The sequence below is a fragment of the Hemicordylus capensis genome, chromosome 2 (genome assembly GCF_027244095.1).
Source record: "Hemicordylus capensis ecotype Gifberg chromosome 2, rHemCap1.1.pri, whole genome shotgun sequence".
Lineage (NCBI taxonomy): Eukaryota > Metazoa > Chordata > Lepidosauria > Squamata > Cordylidae > Hemicordylus > Hemicordylus capensis.
This window is the reverse complement of record NC_069658.1, coordinates 394,274,956-394,292,262: the sequence shown is the minus strand read 5'-3', so window position 1 is coordinate 394,292,262 and position 17,307 is coordinate 394,274,956. Positions and strand designations below refer to the sequence as shown.

General features: G+C 46.7%; 1 protein-coding gene across 3 annotated transcripts in view; it reads right to left on the bottom strand.

Moving 5' to 3' along the window:
* GRB2 (growth factor receptor bound protein 2) overlaps nucleotides 1–16,578 on the bottom strand; it is an 89,736-nt gene extending 73,158 nt beyond the window's left edge. Inside the window, exons 1-2 of one of the 3 annotated variants that reach the window (XM_053297685.1) lie at nucleotides 16,446–16,541; nucleotides 14,258–14,273 (exon numbers count right to left, since the gene is read on the bottom strand). The gene's annotated coding sequence lies outside the window, so the exon portion shown is untranslated. Of the gene's footprint in view, nucleotides 1–14,257; nucleotides 14,274–16,180; nucleotides 16,348–16,445 lie in introns of those variants that run through there. The other 2 variants (XM_053297684.1, XM_053297686.1) reach the window with 2 other exon arrangements.
* Between the last annotated feature and the right edge of the window lie 729 nt (nucleotides 16,579–17,307).

Below are 17,307 nucleotides of genomic sequence, written 5' to 3'. Positions count from 1 at the left end.
ACACACATCTTGAAAATGTATACAATCAATGCTCACACTCTTCTTGGACAAGATCAAATTGCTTCTACATGATCCAAAGCGTTCTATGAAGTAAAGACTTCATGACACAGGACAAAGCAAAGACATCAAAAAGTCAATGGTCTACACATTTGTCTAGCCTTAGTAGTCAGGAACTATTTGTGGTTGCCACTGATCTTATCGTTCTAAAGTCCTCCTACAAGCTTATGCTGATGCTGTTGCTGTTTGTGTGTGTTTCCAAAGACCAAAATATAGTAAGAGAATGACACCCCCCCCGCAATTTGCCTGTGAAGAGGACTTCAGGAACAAGGTTTGTCTCCCGCATTCAGATAAAGCAAAATCCCTTCTGCCTCTGCGGTGCATTGAGAACTTGGGGAGGAAGTGGTTCTCCCTTTCTACTGGGTAACCTGGGACAGGTGGCCGCCAAAAAGATCCAGCTGCCATTGACCATCAGGCCAATTTGTAGAACCTTGCTGAAAGTGTTGGTACAATATGAAAATACAATCATATGTGCTTCTGGGTTTTGCACTACTGCCAGAGGGTGAAGTGAGGTGCTGTGCTAAGGGCAGACATAACCCCAAAATTGGCTTTGCCCAGGAGGGATTTGTCAGCTTCCAGCTGGAAGCTGGTACCTGCCTGGAAGCAGGAGCTTATACTTGGAGTCTGTATGGATTTGGGTTGCCACCTGAAGAGGGTGGCACCAAAATAGGGGTCACCCTTTTGGGTCACTTCTTTGGGTAAGAACCACTCCCTTTTCACCTTGGTAATTTGGGAGTTTAATGAGAGTGCGCCCCTAGTTGAAGAAGAGTTGGGAAGGGCTATTTCAATTTCCTTGTTGATGCTGCAAGGGTTATATTCTGGTCAGCTGTACCACTCTTATTTGTTTGGCAGTGGACATTTTTACATTTCATATCTTGCCTTTGTTTGGGTGAATCCATCCAATGGTCAGTGAGAGGCTGGCAGTGGGGTGATTTGTTTGTGGGGCCTGAGCACACCTAGAGAGAGAGTGGTGGGCAGAGGCAGATGTCCTGAGGAAGAGGGCCTAAATGCTTAATAACTGTCCCCTCTTCCAGTAATGCTCCCATCCAAAGTGACACAGGAAGGCCTAGTACTCCCCCAGCCCACCCCGCAAACCTTAATATTTTGCTGGTTTAATGCCAGGTCAATGAATGGGAGATCACCTTCCATTCAGGATTAAATCTGAGATGAGCATTCCAACCTGGCTTGTGTGATGGAGATGTGGTTGGACAAAGCAAGAGAGGTGAGTTTCTTCCAGTATAGTCCACCAGGTTTTCTAGCACTACAGCAGGTTAGATTACGAGGGGCCGGGAGGTAAGGCTGCAGTACTCTATCATGACTCCATTTCTCTAAGTGCCCTGTCTGTTAGTCACCAGGTTTTCAGGGTTTACACTTGGTAGTAGGTTCCTGAGACAGATTCTGTTGATGTACTGCCCATGCCACTGTTTAACCATCTCCCTGCCTGAGCAGATGAAAATGGTTGGCTGTGCCACTGGATTCCCCCTGGCTTATTGTGCTGGGGGATTTCAGTGTCTATACTGAGAATTTCATGCTCTCTATGACAACCATGGACCTAGTATCTTGTCCTACTCATGCAGCAGGGCACATACTTGACTTGGCGTTTGATACCAGGAAGGAAGGAGTGATCTGGGGATGCGGGAGTTTTGGATAACCCCCTTTTCATGTTCATATGACTACCCAATATGGTTTAGATATAATATGGCCTTTATCCTCTGTAGGGATGAGGGATGCATTAAGATGGTCCACCTTGAAAGACTGATGACTATGAATAGAATTTCCCAATTACTAAGTGGCAATTTTGTCAAAACCCTAGTAGCTTGCTTGTGAGACCTTTGTTGAAGAAGCCTTCTCTGGATCCCTTCAAGCTGGACTGCTACAGACTGGTTTCAAATCTCCTCTTTTTGGGCAAGGAGCTCAGGAGGATGGAGGTGTCAACTCCAGGGAATATTTGATTAGAAGGATTATCTAGATCCATCTTAGTTGGAATTCCAACCTAGCTTTGCGACTGAAAGTACCTTGATTGACTCTCCCTGACTAGCTCCAGTTGGTTCTACTGAACCTCTCAGCAGCTTTTGACATCAATGACTATGGCATCCTTCTAGAACGCCTGTCTGGGATGGCAAATTCTGTTGGTTCCAATCCTACCTGGATGGCATGCTTCAGAAGGTGTTGCTAGGCCAGGCCCCGACAAATCCCAGGCACCAGCTTGTCACTGCACCTAAAAATCTAATCCTGGCACCCAGCCCTGTATAAGGAGGCCCTGTGCTTCTGTTTGGCCACCACCAGTCACTTCCTTCTCTCCTCCCACCCATCAGCAGCACTGCATCGTTGCTGAGAATCTCTCTTTCTCTTTCAGTTACCATTTGTGTGAGAATTTGTCCCCAGTGTATAGACCTGCCTTATTCAAAGTGCAGTGAGGTGGAGGAGGAAAAGAAGAACAAGGGTAGAGTAGAAAAGGAACAGCTGGTATTTATAGGCATCTTGCCTCTCAGGTTGGAGATGGCCTGTAGCCACCAGACTAGTAGCCATTGATAGACCTCTCTTCTGTGAATTTGTTGAAATTCTTTTAAAAACCACCCTTTTAAAAACCACCCATGCTGGTGACCATCACCTCATCCTGTAGCAGAGAATTCCATAGATTAATTACACACTGTGTGAAAAACTATTTCCTTTTGCTTCCCTAAAATTACCAGCCTTCACTACCAGCAGATGAGAGAATAAATACCAGTACTAGGGGAGCAACAGCAAGAGAGAGGGCATGTCCTCACCTCTTGCCTGTGGGCTTCTCAGAGGTATCTGGTTGGGCCACAGCTGGCTTGGGTTCCCAAGAAACCTTCTCTTCAAGGTGAAGGAAGCAGTAGCCACAGCGGCTCTCTCAGCTGATTACATGAAGTGGGAGGGGAGCCCTGAGCACTTCAGTTGCAGACAGAGAGAGAAAGGGGGAAGGCTGCGTAGACATTCTGTGCCCGCTGCCACTCCTTTCTCCAACTGACTAGACCTATACCTTGCAGTTTGTAGCAGCCACACCTCTTTCCCTCAGTTCCAGTTCACTCAGTTCCATGGAAATATACTGCAGACATGACAGAGGCAAATGGAAACTCACTACATGCCCTCTCTTTGGGGTAGGTTTTCCCCTACCCTACCTTCTGAAGCATGAAAATTTACACTGCTTGTTTTACTTAGGAAACACCTCCAGAGATGCGCTCTCCTTGCATTTAGTTTTCAAGCCTTTTCATGCAATATGTCTGGTTGCTCAGAGAGTTGCACTTGCTCTCCCTAAATTCTTTAAAACAGCTTCTTGTTCTTTACCCAAGTTTCCTGTGTTAGTATTATCAAAACTGCTTATCTCTTGCAAAGGAGGGAAGGTGTCCCTCTTTTGTTACAATTTAATCATCAGGAAACAAAACTGAAGAAGGGAAAGATATTTCCCCGAAATACAGTCACCTATGATTAGCTAATTGGATCACACAGGCAAGCAGGCATCCAAGGAGTGTCAGTCAGTCTTTCAAGCAGGTATTGCTGCCATGCCTTCCCTCATAGTGTATTATTAAAGAAAATAAAGTTTATGTTTTATGATCATTCTTTATATTGGCACTCTGGATTTCAGGATCCATTAGTAGCTAGCTTTTAAGGAAACAGTTTAAACTTTAAAACTTTTTTATTATTTTACATGTATGCAGTTGAAGGATGGTGTAAAATTTTGCTTGTGAGCTCCAGTTAGTCACGAAATCATGGAGGCAAAAAAATGAGTCTGGATCCTAATTTTTTGGGCTGGCTTCTAACTCCCAATAAAATTTGTCAAAGTCTGACCTAGGCCACTGCCCTATTAGGGTTCCATCTTGACTCCATGCTGTTTGCATCTATATGAAACCACTGAGGGTGATGCAGAGGGTGGGGGGGGAGGGGAGGGCGGAGGCAGGGAAAGGAGACTGAGGTAGAAGGCGGCAGGAGTGTACTGCCACACAGATGCTCTGTGTGGGTTCAACCTTGGTGGGTGCCCTAAGGTTGTGGGATTCGTATGCCAGAGATATGCACGCCTTGAGCCACCTACCGTATCTATGGTGGCGGGTGCTACTGGTTAGCCCATAGATCGTGGCAGAAAAGAAACAAATAGGGACTTGGAGGTCCAAATGTGCTTGGTCCGCCTGATGTAATTTTTGAGGCATCTGCGGACATCAAGTTTGTGCCACACCTTCTTGGCCGGGTGAACCGGGTGAGGGCAAAATAAAGGTAACAAAATATCTTGGTACATGTGGAAGGTAGATGCTACCTTAGGGCAAAAAAAGGGGTCTGGGATTAGCCTCACAGATTCCTCCGAAAAAATGCAGAGGTTTTTATGTACAGAGAGAGCCCTGAGTTCAGAAATTCTGTGGGCAGAGGTGGTGGCTACTAGGAACGTGAGCTTGAGTGAGAGCATCTGTAGGGGAACAGATTACAATAGTTCGAAGGGGGGACCCTGGAGGGCCTTGAGGACAGTATGCAGGTCCCAACTGGGGAAACGATGAACCACCGGTGGAGATAGGAGAGTAGCACCCTGCAGGAAACCTTTCATGTGTGGGTGGTGATGGCCGGCTCCCTCAAATGTTCCCGATATTAGACCCACGAGGGAAAAGGCTTGGCGTTTTAGTGTGTTAGCCAAGAAAACCCTTGTCTAGGCCATCTTACAGGAACTGCAGCAGGTGAGACATGGAAGCTGACCCTCTTGGTACCCCGTGGCGGTCCGACCAGCGTAGGAAGGCCCTCCATGTAGATTGATATATCTGGTTCATGGATGGACATCTGGAAGCCAGCATCGTGTTTAGGACTGATGCCGAGTATCCGTGGTGCTTCAGGAGGCACGTGGTGCTTCAGGAGTTTCCAGGCAGCTAGCTTTAACCAGCCTGGATCTGTATGCAAAACCAGCCCCTGTTGCAGTAGATCTGGTGTGACGGGAAGCAGCAGGTGGGGTTCCGAGGAAAGATTGAGAAGTTGCGCAAACCACGGCCTCCACAGCCAGAATGGGGCCACCAGAATGATCTGGGCTCGTAGAAACTTGACTCTGTGAAGAACCCTTGCCAGAAGGGGGATTGGAAGGAACGCATAGAGGAGGCCTTGTGGCCATGGAGCCGAGGGAGTGTCCACTGCTTCCGCCTGCTGGCAGGAAAACCTCATGAATAAGCGGGATAGATGTGTGTTTGCTGGAGTCGCAAACAGGTCCACCGGGGTAGTCCGAAGCGCTGCATGATGAGGAGAAACATCTCCGGGCGTAGGTCCGAGCGGCTCAGCCACTCCGCTATTGTATTCAGATTGCCCTGTATGTGATGTGCCATCAAGGATGCCGCGTGGTGTTCCACCCGGTGGAACAGTAACGCTGTCTCTGCCTGGAGGGACCGGGACCTGGTACCCCACTTGTCGGGTCACATGAGCCTTTGCCGTGGTATTGTCCATGAAGATAAGCACATGGCGGTGAAGCAGTGAGGTCTCAAACTCCTGCAGGGCTAGGTGGATGGCTCTGAGTTCTAGCCAGTTTATGCTGTGTTGGCACTACTTTGCCAACCACCTGCCCTGTACTGAGAGTTGCTGACAGTGAGCTGCCCATCCTCTTTTGCTGGTGTTTGTAGTCATGATGATCCTGGGGGATCAAGGAACTCCTTTCCCACTGATGGTGATCCACCATCGTAGGGAGTGCCGAACCTCCTGGGGCAGAGTCACCCGTCTGCTGGACTTGACTGCTATGTCTGCATGAAATGGGAGGAGGAACCATTGCAGGGGCTTCCGGTGGAAACGTCCCCAGGGTATGGACTGTAGGCTCAACACCATCAGGCCTAGGAGTTTGGATAGATCCATGAGGGGTGTGCGGTTGGAGCTCAGGACCTTGCGTACCTCTGACTCCCAAGGTGTATCTTCGGTTCTGGGGCAGGAAGAACTTGTCCAGCTGGGTGTCTATCAGAACTCCTAGGTGGAGAATCTGGTGTGCTGGGAGCAGTTGACTCTTTGCCTCGTTCATGACGAACCCACGGGCACTGAGCGTTAGGATGGTGGTCTGCAGGTCCAACTGAGCTGTCTGGTGTGACTTCGACTGAATAAGGAGATCATCCAAATATCAAAAGAGCCTCACACCCTGAAGTCTGAAGTGCACTATGACAGGGGCCAAGATTTTTGTGAATACACGCATAGCCGATGAGAGGCCAAAGAGGAGAGCCTTGTACTGGTAGTGCACTCCCACATACAGGAAGCAGAGGAGATGGCGACTGCCCCGTGCAGGTAGGCCTCCTTGAGATCTACTGACATGAGGAGATCTAAGTGGTGAAGGGCCTCTGCAATGGATCTCAGGGACTCCACACGGAAGGTGCGCTTGCGGATGAAGTGGTTGACATGCTTCAGGTCCAGTACCACCCGCAATGACCCGTCTTTCTTGGGGACTATAAAGATGATCGAGTAGATGCCCAGACCTTGCTGATGGACAGGCACTGGTTCTATGGCGCCTATGGCTTGAAGATGACGTATTACTCCTTGGAGGTCCTGGTGTTTCTTTTTGTATTTGGATGAGGGAGTAGGTAGGGACCTGCGGAGGTGTGTGGCTGGACAGTTCTATGGAGTAGCCCTCCCTTACGGTGGAGAGCATCCACAGATCTGATGTGGAGGCTTCCCAAGCATGTCAGTGAGAGAGGAGGTGACCACCTAGGGGCACGTCTCTTACCCTGTCATGCCTGCTGTTTAGACTGCTTGGATTGGGAGGAGAAGGTAGAGAAGGAGGCCCTGTTCCCAAATTGCTGTCTAGATGCGCTGGCTCTACCCCAGTAGGGGTGGTGAGCCCTTGACCCCCTGTCCTTGCCTCCAAAGGAGGACCGAAAGGAATGAAAAGGCTGAAAATACCGTCTGCCTTGGGAGCAGTCCTGCCTTCTAGTGGCAGAGGGCATAGCTTTCTTTTTGTCCTTAGATTCGATAAGGACTTTGTTAAGGGCCAAATCCCCAAACAACTTTTGGCCATCATATGGGACAGAGGCCAGATTGGTCCTAGATGTGGCATCTACTTGCCAGTATTTTAGCCATAAGTTGCACCTGCCTACCACAAAGGCCGTAGCTGCCTTAGAGGTGAAGCGCAGCTTGTCCAGGGTGGCATCAGCCATGAATGCTTGTGCCTTGTGCAATTTCAAAAGGGTCTGGCGCAGTCTAGCCAGGTCCAAGAGGGGGTCTTGAATCAAATAATCCAGCCAGATAAGGGAAGCCAGTGCCAGCATAGAGGCTGCCACCCAGGACCTCATGGATAGGGCTGAGGACTCATGGATGCGCTTTAGTGGCCCCTCCATACGTTTGTCTGCCAGGTCCTTGAGGGCTGATTTCCCCATCTTTGGTCAGAACCGAACCAGAAATTAATTGGACCACAGGTGCATCTGTAGGGAGCGTACTGAAAATTTCGCTCTCCTCTTGCTGAAAGGCATAGAGCTTATTAGCCACAGCTGTAGCCGTTTTGAATTGAGTGGAGAGGGACCATTCGGCCTTGGCCGCTTCCACAAACTGCTTAGGAAGTCACAGAGCCACGGCAAGGTGTTTGGAGCCAGGGAAAACTAATGCACTCTTACCGACTCGTTGGGCCTCCTGAGGGGCAAGAGGGGCAAGACACAGGGCTAGTACCATTTTGGACATCAGAGGGGCCAAATCTGGAACCTGAAAAAGTCTAAGGGGTGCCTCGGGCGAGTCTGGTTCCTGGGTATCAGACCATTCGCCCTCAGATCTATGTTGGTCCAGGTCCTCCTGGCATATAAAACCCACTGTGTGATGAGGATCCCCAAGGGAGCTAGGAGGGTGTCATTGAGCCACGCCCTAGGTGGCCCCACTAGCTAAGTTCTCCGTATCCCTGAGGGAGGTGAGCCCGGGGGGAGGGGACCCCTGATCAGAAACCTCAGAGGAATGAGCACTGAGGACCCGCTGCCTAGACCTAGATCTGGACTTCTTTGATTTTTTAAACATTATTTCTCTTTTTCTTTGCCTTCTTAGGGGCAGGAGTTTCCGAAGGGGAGGATTCAGCACTGGAGGTGGCCTGGGAGGACTGCCTAGACCGCTTATGCCTTTTTGATTGCAAGGCTTCATGTCTTTCAAAAGCAGTGGAGAGAAGGTTCTCTACCTACAACCCCCAGGAGGTAGGCATATCAGATGGTAGTTGAGTTACTGTTTTGGGAGAAGGGCTAGTCAAGATGACCCCAAGGGACCCCCGGTCGAAGGGTTGGACTAGGCCCGGCATGGGCTGTGCTCACCACCTCCTGCTGGGCTGAAGCGGCGCTCCTGGTGACCACTTGATGCTGTGGCTGTGCCCTGGGAAGTGCAATGTCCATGGACATGCCCTCCCCTGCTGCTGCCAGTCTTGCTGGGGCCTTCTTAGCTGGTCTTGGGGGCACGGACGCCATTGCCGGCAGGTCTGCGTTCAGATAATCCCGAGAGCCCCAGGGGGCTACACTGTTCGGGCAGGCTGCCCTGGAGTGTCCAGGAGCATCAGGAGGATGCCGGGGAACACAGAGGCAGGAGCACTGCCCAGCCCGCTTCCCCGCTCGACGGCTGAGGCCCTGAGTGAGCCGGAACGCCACCAAACAGCTGATCGGTGGCGTTCTCCGGCTCCGGAAGCTCTGTGGGCTGCAAACAGCATGCCATGACTGCAGGCTCTTCAAATGGGTTGTGGGCGTCAGCGGAGCCAAAAAAACCAGCCGAAGACCCCCTCAGAATGCATACATGTAGTACTCCGAGGGGTCTTGTCACCCAGTGTTGCCCAGGAAGGAGGGAGGAAGGACGGAGCAAAAACAATAAGGGCTGCAAAACTGAAAGTAAAAGTAGCAGCGCTGAGAAGCTGCCTGGAGTCTTTGCAGGACAAAAAAATAATTGAGGGGCTTGCTCCTCCTGAACTTAAAACCTCTACTGATTTGCATAGTCCTGCCTTTTGGAGTCATGTTGGTCAAGATAACCTATCATTCAGATGCTCTTGGACCCAGAGAGGCAGAGAATGATAACCGCCAGCATTTGACAACTGACCTCCCAAGTCAGTCTGCTTAAGCCAAAATACTTTGAATTTGTTGAGATAATTTTTGCCCTGCAAACTCAAGGGACTAAGCAGCAATATCCTAGATAGTCACAGTGGAATAAATGCTACAGAAAGCATTAAAGCAAAGTTTAAGAAGAACTACAAGTGAACAAATAATGATTAAACTATGAGATACTAATTACTAAAAAGAAAAATATTCAACGATTTACAAAAATTAACCTAATTTTAAATGGACACTTACATTTCTACTTCTAATCTAATAAGATATATTTTCTAATGTCATCATAAGAAAAATAAAAGAATGAGACTACAGTGGAATGCAAGTTATTTACAGAGACGGGCTGCTGCAGAACTAGTACTGTATGTACAGCAAGGAAAGTCACAGACTTACCAGGAAATTTCTGGCATACTCTTTAATATGAGAATCACACATGTCATTCTGTGGCTGTATTTGCATAGGACTGGCACAGTAAGCAGCAAAGATGACATTTCGAAAGACTAGGGAGTTGAGTAAGACACTAGAACAATACACTTACAGGAATTAGCAAAAGCCCTAGCAAAGGAAATATCTACAATCTCCTTGTTAAGACCACACTGCTCATAGGTTTCTCAGTTTTTGCAAAACAGCAATTGCAGGAAAACTACTGTACTCGGCATCTCAGCCAACAATCAGGGAAGAATACTGTCCTGAAAAAAAAGACCCATTCTGTCTCAGACAAGTCTCAGACAGCTTTATAATTAACTACTTAGCAGGGCAAGTAATTGTTCCTTGCTGCTAATAGGGGTGTGCACGGAACCGCCACACTGCAGTCCGGCACTGGGGTGGGGGGTAGCTTTAAGAGCAGCGGGAAGGTTTACTTACCCCTCCCGCCGCTTTCCCGCTCTGGCGCCGTAATGTTCTGAGTAATTTGCGCGCGCACACACACGTCAGAGACGTGAAGGACTACTGGGAAGTTTGCAGAGCAGCAGCGGGGAAGGGGCGGCAGGGAGGTATCCTGCCGCCCCAATTACTCTGAACATTACAGTGCCAGAGCGGGAAAGCGGCGGGAGGGGTAAGTAAACCCTCCCGCCGCTCTTAAAGCTACCCCCCACCCCCAAACCGAAACACCAAGGTCCGGACCGGTCCGGGCTCATCCCTAGCTACTAACTTGTCAGACATATCAGTCTGTTAAGAGGCTGAAATGTTATCTGCATTCAAAAACACAAATAGAAAGGGCTAAATAGAACTAAGCAAGTGGTGAAGATTGTGCAATCTCTTCCCTTACCCCTACACAATTCACCCAACCAATTTTTTGTGCTGATTGCATACTTGTTTGTATGCAAGGAGATAGATACAGAGTTATATGGCAGAGTAACTTATTTGAAATCTAGTGTCTTACTCAGAAGCGATTTCATGACCAGTCTTTGGTAGCTGAAAAAATGCATGCATTATCTGGTGATAAACACCATGAGGTCTACAAGCTGATTCACACATGCACCTTCATTTGTTAATTAACATCTTGAGGAAGAAGAGGAGGATTGTGTGCATGTGAACCATCACAGAGCATTCACATCACCTCTAACACAATGTTTTTCAAATGGATCAGTGATACATGCCATCACTGTTGAGTAGTTGAGAGTAGTAAGACGACCAGTGATGTTCATGCATGAGTAATTCAGTCCAGTGAAGCTTTATTTGGCAATGCATTTGCATTTCTATTTCAACTGTCTTGACATCAAGAGCAAAATGTATTTCAAATTCAAGCATGTATTAGACACAGAAAATAACCACCATGTGATGGCAGCTTAAGGAAGTAATTCAGGCAGTTTGCTTCTGCAGAATTTTCAATGTTAGACGTTCAATGCTCAAACAACAGAATTCAGGAGATTTGTCTGTCTTTCAAAGTCTACCCCTGGGTGCTATTTGCTGTATATAATGTCATATTAAATACTGCCATCCCTTTCACTTTTAAACCCAGCTAAATTGCACATATTAAGGGGATGCAAAAGAAAAGCAACAAAGGATTTCAAATATAAAATGAAATGTCAAGCAAAGTTATAAAACACGCAAGGGAAAATCCTGAAATATCTAAACTTATACGAATATTGATGTAATGGATTCCAAGTAAACTGGTTAATTTTCAAGGTCAAGAGGTACAAACATCAAATAGCCTCCAATGTTTTGCTTTCAAACCCCAACAGCCTTTAGGCCATACCTAAAGGTAAAAGTAAAGTGTGCTGTCAAGTCGATTTCGACTCCTGGCACCCACAAAGCCCTGTGGTTTTCTTTTGGTAGAATACATACACAAGGATAAATTTTATGCAGCCTTATCCCAAGCACGTGTACATGGTAGCAAGCAATTCATGTAAAAGGAAACATTTAACATTTTAATATCTCAGGGTAATGTGCTAAAGGAGAATATAGTATAGGACATTCATCTTAAACCCAACACATTCATATTACTAATATGAAACCGCCTTGGGGTTTTCTTTTAACGAAAGGCGGTATAAAAATGTAAAAATAAAATAAATTAAAATAAATTACTAATGCCATTTATCCCATACAGGAAGTAAATGATACAAGAAGACTGCTTACTTCAGCAAAAAGTTATCAGTCTCTGTTCAGTATAAATAGCCAACTCTCTATTAAGCATATGCTTTACATTCTTGCTTAAACTCTTTGTAAGATAAAGGTAAAGTGTGCCATCAAGTCGATTTCAACTCCTGGCGCCCACAGAGCCCTGTGGTTTTCTTTGGAAGAATACAGGAGGGGTTTACCATTGCCTCCTCCCGCACAGTATGAGATGATGCCTTTCAGCATCTTCCTATGTCGCTGCTGCCCAATATAGTAGCAGCGGGGATTTGAACCGGCAACTTTCTGCTTTTTAGTCAAGAATTTCCCCACTGCGCAAGTTAAGGTACTCTTTGTAGTACCAACAATTTCCTACACATCATTTAAGCGAGGTGATCAAGGTCCATCCTCATTTTCTAAGAAAAAAAATAGCTGTCACTAACATTCGGGAAAATCTTCAGTGGCAATGGGTTTTTCTGCTGTGTGTCACAAAGATGTATGTGCAACCCAGGCTTGCAAAATAGTACAGATGACTTAAGTATACGTGAGCAGGCAGGCTATTTCAAATGTATATGCTAATAATGTTATGGGCATTTATAGTGCTAGTTCAGCCACCATTTGCTTTCTATAGCTGAGGGACAGAGGTGAGAGGAATATAGGGCAAATATATACCGGTATCTGGAATAAGATATTAAAACTTTTCTGGGGGGTAAGGGAAGACTTCTAAATAGTAACACATTTACTTAGGGGCAAGAGTTGTAACTAGTTTCTAAACAACAACAAAAAACCTGGCTACCTCTCAAATGTAGGAAAGATATAGGCAAAACAAGCACTTAGGAACATAGAAAGCTACCATGTACTGAGTCAGACCATAGGTCTAACTAGCCCAGTACTGTCTGCACAGACTGGCAGCGGCTTCTCCAAGGTTGCAGGCAGGAATCTCTTTCAGTCCTATCTTGGAGATGCTGCCAGGGAGGGAACTTGGAATCTTCTGCTCTTCCCAGAGTCGCTCCATCCCCTGAGGGGAATATCTGACAGTGCTTACACATCAAGTCAGTGCTCTCCATCAGTGCTCTCCATCAGGGGATGGAGCTGTTCTGGGAAGAGTAGAAGGTTCCAAGTTCCCTCCCTGGCTTCTCCAAGCTCTGTTGCCAGATTTGGCTTTTTAAAGGCCAAATTTTGGGTTACGGCCCATTTGACTCACGAGTATACCCCTGTCCAAGATAGGGCTGAGAGAGACTCCTGCCTGCAACCTTGGAGAAGCTACTGCCAGTCTTTGAAGACAATACTGTGTCAGATAGATGGTCTGACTCAGTATATGGCAGCTTCCTAAGTTCCTATGCAACCAGGGCAGACCCTGCTTAGCTAAGGGGATAAGTCGTGCTTGCTACCACAAGACCAGCTCTCCACTCCTTGTATATTAACTCACAGATTCTGTTTGCAAGTTATAAGCATATAAAATAGGGGTTTTCCTTTTTGATACATTTTGAGAACCTCTTAGAACCCCCTTGGAACTGGACATAATGAATTTGCAAAAAGCATGACATTGTAGCAGTAGCACTACACAACTGGCTGAATATAGCTGTTGCAGGAATTAGCCAAAAATACTTAAAATACTTTAAAATACTTTGGAAGCTGGCCACTTATTAGTATTCTCTGCAGTTGCAAAAGATACACAATCTAAGACTATCTTGAAGTGATGGAGGTTCCTGAAACTGGGGCACTCTTAGAAGACCTTTAGGTGGAAATGTAATCATCTCCCAAAGCACATAATGAAAAGACACTATTAGCAGTGTAAACTTTCAAGATGGTCTGGCTTACCACTTGATGATGAGGCATTCTGATCAGTGTTCCTTCTAAGGCATGCACATATACATGCACTCACATGGTTTTTGATATCCATTCAGTTAATTTTAGATCCCATTCAGATTGAATTAGGAATGTCCCACTCTGAATGCACGTGCACACACACACTGCCTTGATACTGTCACCCAGAACAAAATTCATCCCATACACAGATGAAAAGAATTAGATAGAACACTGATTCTGATATGATCATATATTAGGATGTCCCATCCCAAGAGCCAATGTATTTTTGAACACAGAATCATGAATCCTGTGAAACAGCACTGGACCACCCTTTTGGCCACAGAGTCAAATTAATCTATGTTTAACACTCACATTGGTCCCGGGTGGCGGCGGGGGTGGGAAAGAAAAATAGAACTAATGAGATACTCTTTTTTCCCCTGAGAATTTGTCTTTAAAATCTGGAAGCAAGCTTGAGTTGTACAGAATTTCTCTTCAGGCTTAGGCATTCATAGTTCAACTGCTTAATTACTACTCCAGGTCTCAATGCATTCAGCAAGTTGTTTGTGTGCCAATCCCCATGCCTGGATTTCCCCAAAAAGCTGGTTCCCATGAGACACCAATTCTGTGCACAACTACTTGTGAGTAAGCCCAGTGACAGTTAGGATCAGATCTGGCTAATACGAGTTCAGTTTTATGCACAAGCTTGCTTCCAGCATTTCACACTTGGTTGTTATTTACTTTTTACTGAAGGTTTCATTTGGTGCAACGTCTACTTCTACATAGAGTACATGCTATAACATTCATTAATTTAGAAGATGTATATCCCTCACCTTCATCCCAGGGCAGCTTAGAAAAGTTAAAACAAACAATAAAACCACAAACTATAAAAAACATATCTATCTAAAAACCTGTCTGAACAAAACCATCTTAGTAGCACAATCCAACATGAGTACTATTAATTCGGCAAAATGCCCCTATTAAAACCTGTACACCCACCCAGCCCTCAAACAAAACAAAACAGAAAACAAAAATAGACTTGGTCCCATTTCATCATAAGTTAATTATTACTGGATTCACTGAAAGGATCCTCTTATGACTTGCTCCATGGTTCAGGAACTAGGAGTTACTTGCCTACTGCTGCTGCATTAGCCTATTAATGAGGCCAGATGAGGCAGTGGTCTCAGATGAAAGACTGGTGCAGGCAGCAAAGGGCTAACTCCAGCAACTTGGTACCTCTCACCACATCACCTGGCCCACGCCTCCAGAATTTTAACTGATAGTGGCAGAACACCCAAGATGTAACTGCTACCACCCTCATCAGCCTCCCTCTCCTGCTTGCTAGTTCTGTTTTGTCGGGAGAACAGTGCAGCAGAAAATATATTTGAAATACTTCCTACAGCACTCTTCCCACCCTTTGCCTTTTCAAAACACAAGGCAGGACAACAGAAGCAGCACCAGTAAGAGAGTGTGGGAGAATTTTATTTTGCCTCACCACTACTCCAAGGCATCTTTAAAAAGAGAAAAATACTTGAATGTGAAATTCATAGTCCTTTTAAATTAATTTAGTAATTTCAACTACACCAGGAACCAGGATATTGGGAAGTTAAAGCCATTCACATGTTTTAAATAGTATTCAAGCAGATAATTTGTTACAAGCCATTAGCAATGAGTACTTGTGATTTCTTTCAGGGCATGCAGCTTCAAATATACATGCTGCTGGAAGCATTACACAAATTCTTGGTCTGGAACCAAAGCAGTTTAATGGGAACCAAGCTGGATTCCTCCCCATCTCCCACTTGTCTTTTGGCATATTATTTGGCTGCTTGTGTTAAAAGCTTTTTAAAAACAGAACAAAACAAAGGACATTCTTAATCAACATGCATTTCCTTTCAAGACCCTACTGATGCCCCATTAAAATGTTTCCCCCCCCTTTGCCTCCTCTCCTCTGCAGATCAAGTTTCAGATCAGCTAGGCTATGCAACTAACCTTCCTTCCAGCACAAACAAACCAAATCGACTCAGAGAAATTAAAAGGCCTTCTAACATTCATTAAAACATAGCACAGCCAAGGCAAGCTTTGGTGGAAGGTCTTCCTTTGCATGCAAATTTGTGTGTGTGTGTGTGTGTGTATTTGGGATCGTTTTTTCCGTCTATGTACACAGATATACAGAGAGTGAAGAACAAGAGAGAGAGCAGGAAATCAGCATTTCAGATTCTTTACAAAGTGACTGGAAGTTGAAAAGTGCTTCAGATTTGTAAAGATGGATAGTTTAAAGAGAGTTTTAACGATTCTTTCTCCTGAGATGTGGCAAAAGACAGGGGGGACGCTATTTGTCAATTGTAGCTCTCCTCACCCACTCCGGCACAATCACCACGTCTGCTGGCACTTTGCAGAACAAACCATTTTTAACTTTTTCTCCAGAACATTCATCCTTGCAAGTCTTGGGCTTAAGGACTTAACTTCAATTACTAGTCACTTTGCAAGGGGACTAAAATGCTTATTTCCTCTATGATCTTTACTAGAGTGGAAAACAAGCAGCAAAGGAGGGAACGGGAACACGAGCACAGAAAGGCTTCAACCTTAAAAACATTATTCATTACAGCAGCCTAAGAAAAAACACGATAAAATGTCCTCGGATTTCCTGGTTCCACGAAGTGCCCCCCTTCGGGTTTTTTGGGTGCGAAGGAAGGAGCGCCTTGCAGCTACACGCTCTGGGGAGTGGGACAGCTTTTAACGTGGGCGGCTGAAAGTACCTGGGCACTGAATCCTTCAGGCCGGCTGAAGTCTGTGCATGTAAGTGAATGGTTAGAGGAGGAGGAGGAGGAGGAGGAGGAAGGCCGCGGGACGGGTAGGGCTCCGAGTGCCTCAGTGGAAGCGCAGGCCGTGCAAGCAGGCCCCCTCCCGAAGCGCTACTGGCGCCCGCGCGCTCTCAGCCCCCTTGGCCAGCCCCAGGGAAGCGACTCCAAGACACTTCCGGTGCTCCCCTACCCCGCGCTCTTCCGCCCCGCGCCCGCTCACCGTGAGCCCGCCGGGGTTCCGCTCCAAGCGGTCCCCTCTTCTTTTCCCCTCAGCAAGAGCGCCGCAGCCCAGCTTCCGCTACGATCCTCGCCAGCGACTCTCGCGCTATTACAGGGGGAACGAGAAGTTCCCCTCCGGATCCGGAAAAGCGCATGCGCAAGCTCTACACACATATAAGTCGATGAAGCGTGAAGGGGTCGGGGATTTGGAAGGCCGCCCGGCCTCGCCAGATCCCCTCCTACTCCCTGCAGCTCCTGGGCTGCCCCCCACCCGCCCGTTCGCTAGTTCCTTTTTCTCTTGAAGCAAGAAAGTTTTTCCCCCCACCACTGTAGACTTCTGTGTGTGTTAATATCCCCGAAGAAGCACGTGTAGTAACTGCACACTAACGTTTGAAGTCTCTGGATAAAACCCAAAGGGATACCGTGTACGCGCGTGGCTACCGATCTCTTCTGTACCGGTACCGAAGTGCCAATATCGTTTGGAGTGGGTTTTTAATATTTGCTTGATAACAGTCTGCTTACTTGGGTTAGAATAGTGTGAATGCGGCTCTAATGGTTCTTGTTTATCTCTGACAATCATACTGTGGTTAACAAAAGGTTCTTCAGTGTTCTAAAAAAGAAAATTCTCTCCCCCCCGCCGCCCGCCTCCTTATCTGCATAGGGAATCCCCACGGCCCAATCACCATGGTGCTTCTGCTCTCACAGGGTCCTTCTCTCTATCTACATATGGAATCCCCACTGCCCAATCAGGTGTTTCTGCTTGCATACTCTGCATATGGAATCCCCACTGCCCAATCAGGTGTTTCTGCTTGCAAACTCAGCTAATCGCCTCCTTCCCACCACGTTGCCATGCATGGCCTGTC